General features: G+C 46.1%; 1 pseudogene; it reads right to left on the bottom strand.

Moving 5' to 3' along the window:
• Window positions 1-1738: 1738 nt before the first annotated feature.
• LOC101978955 lies at window positions 1739-2495 on the bottom strand (annotated as a pseudogene).
• Between the last annotated feature and the right edge of the window lie 485 nt (window positions 2496-2980).

Here is a 2980-nt window from a genome sequence, read left to right as displayed (position 1 = left end):
ATGCAGAAAGCCCTGGGTTCTATTCAGAACAGCTCCACAGGAATTTGGCATGATGGTGCTTACTTATAATCCTTACAGCAGGAGGTAGAGGCAGGAGCATGGAATGTTCAAGGTCACCCTCAACTTTGTAGCAAGTTTGTGGTCAGCCTGGTTCTAGCAGACATAGAGGTCTAACTCAACAAACCTCCTCAGGATCTGGTGGGTGTGCCCAGGATAACTGCCGTGGGGTTTAATCATACTTCTCCGAGTCAACTGACGCCAACTGAGTCTCTTGGAGTCTCTGAAGACCAGGCTGGCCAGACCTTTGCTCAAGGTAGTAGCAAAAAACACCTACACCCTTTAACTACCTCTCAAGCCTCCCTCACGTTCTTTGTTTTATCTTCCAACTCCAAGCAGGGCACATGCCAATCCCAGGCTGGAGGGAGGCAGAGGCTTCTCAGAAGAGCACAGAAGGAAAAAAGGAAAATCATGGACCCAAACCGTCACATAAGCAACTTCTAAGGAGCCCCAATAAGGGCTTAAAATTCTGGGATATTCTTTACAAAGCATGTAACCCTTCTCATTCAACCACCCTAAACCTGTGAGGTGGCCATATTGTTACTTCTAAGTTATTACTGTTACAAGTTAACCGGTGAAATTCCCCAGGTCTCCCTGGCCTCCCTCTCCCACACATCTCGCCTCTGACTCTCTTCCTAGAACGTTCTACATATAATTACTCCACACAGAGAAATTGCTTTCCCACTGTTGAGCGAGGTCCTGCTAGCATCTTGGAACACGCCACCCTTCTTGTCTGAGCAGAGTATAATTATTGATGTAATTTTAAGCCGCTGTAATTTCATTTCATGAAAAAGCCCCAGCATGAATCTGAAATATCAGGAAGACATTAGGGCAAAAGAAAACAAAATGTTTGGGAGGAGAAAGAAAAGCTGCCATCTGTAGAGTGTGCAAGTAGCATCTGTGTGTGCTCATTACATCCCTCCATTCTGTTGGTGTTCAATTTGTTCCTCAGGTAACTCAATTGACTCATGGGGTTGGAACTGTGGTGCTTCAGAGGCCTTCTGTTTGCTACTGGAGTATGTCTTACCGGTTTCATTATCCATTTTAGCTTACATCACATATGCAGGTATTTCTCTTCCCAGTTGCCTCTGTAGGTATCTTCCTGAGATGTGCTCCATTCGGAGCGGCTTGTTTATTATAACACGATCAAGGCTCCTCCCCCTACAAAGCTGTGCAAAGCAGCGATGCCAGCTCAGAACATTGCCCAGAGGGATAAGCAGAGCCCAGAGTCAGGAATCTGGACTGAGAGGTGGGGGAAACGCAGGAGAAATGAAGCAAATGAGGACAAACTAGATGCAGACACTAGCTCTTGTCACCTGCTCCAAGCTTTTCCATTCAGGGCTGAGTGAACCTTCACCGCTCCTCTTAGGTCTAGGTAGGGGTCAGGCTGGCAAGGCTGTGGACCCAGGCGTCTGGCCAATTGCTAGTCTAGAAGTTGTTGTGAAGATATTTGAAGATATTTTGTGGGTGTGATCAGCATCTACAGTTGTCTGACCGAAGTCACCCTGACAAGGTGTGTCATTCAATAGGCAGAAGGTCTGAAGAGTAAAATCCTGGTGCTCCCCTAAGAAGGGGCTGTGCCTCAAGACTGTCACCTAGAAATCCTACCTGCTTTGCAACATGACTGGCCTGGGTTACAGGCTTTAGGTGGGCTGATCTTTACAATATGGTTAACACACATCAAGAGAACATCATTCCCTGAGGACTCCTGCCATTCAGAGCCCATAATTACTAACCTTAGGGCTGTCCTGCAGGTAGAGACGTACGGTAGTCTTAGCATCAGTTAAGTGGGATGCTACTATGGGATCTTCCTGCATGACTGCTCTCCAGAACTTAAGAGTATGGGCTACATACTCATTGAGTTCCAATGATGACAGTCATTGAAACCAAGGCCACATAAAGTAATCAATCATATAGAGAGAATCCCCACCAAAGAAGACTGCCTTCTGATTAGTCATTGCCTCCTCTAACTTGTGGAATTTGTTTCTCAATTCTTCTTTTTTTTTTTATGCCAGAAAGTCCTCCTTCCTTTTCTCCACCCCAGTAAGCTTGTAAGCAAAGGCAGAACCTCAGAGAATCTCTCGAAGGTCATCCTCTGGCAAACTTTCCTGTAAAGGTCATCTGTAAACAACTTCTCTTGGTATTCCTCCTCCAGGTGCTCACAAGTGATGATAGATTTGGGGATCAAGTGACCCTGACTGTCCCCCAGAACTGGCACCAGCCCAGTCCAATTCTTCTTGAAAAATTACTTGGGCTTGTTTTTCAGATTGAGATAGATGAGTTCAGGCCAGATTTCCTTGGGCTTCAGGACCATCAGCACCTTTTTAATGAAGGGGCAGAATCTCACTCTGTAGACATGGATTTTGCCCTTTTAGATGGACCTGGAAGGGGTGGGGCACACTTCCTTTCCTCAAGCTCCTGGCAGATACTGCGGACATCATTGTGCAGGCTGAGAGCCACAAGGGTCCCATTTTTGTTTGTGTGTGGCTCCAGCAAGTGAGAGAATCTTGAGGCATGTGACCCAAAGACAAACCTACATTGCCTGCAAAGGGCTACTAAGAGGACAAACATTTGCTACAGGGGATTCTGCTGAGGTTTCAGACAGAGACAGAGGAGAAATTGGAATTGTGCTACCAAAGCCCAGGGGCTTCTGGGCCCAACAGAAGCTGGAAGAGGCAAGAAGGGCATTCTCTGAGAGACCCTGGAAGGAGCCCAGCCATACCAGTATCTTAATTTTGAACTTCTAGCTCACAGAGCTGTAAAGAGAATGACATTTCTGAATCTTTTTTGAGGGGGGGATGAAAATTTGGTAACAGCAAAGAGTTTCTGAAGGTGTAACAGTCAAAAATTAATTTAAAAATTAAATCCACAGTGATTGTAGGCATGTGGGCAGTCCTTGCCTGTGCTGCTTTGCTAAGCTTTA

This window comes from Microtus ochrogaster, unplaced genomic scaffold (assembly GCF_000317375.1).
Source record: "Microtus ochrogaster isolate Prairie Vole_2 unplaced genomic scaffold, MicOch1.0 UNK10, whole genome shotgun sequence".
Lineage (NCBI taxonomy): Eukaryota > Metazoa > Chordata > Mammalia > Rodentia > Cricetidae > Microtus > Microtus ochrogaster.
Note: the sequence above shows the minus strand (reverse complement) of the source record. Positions and strands in the feature narration are given on the sequence as shown.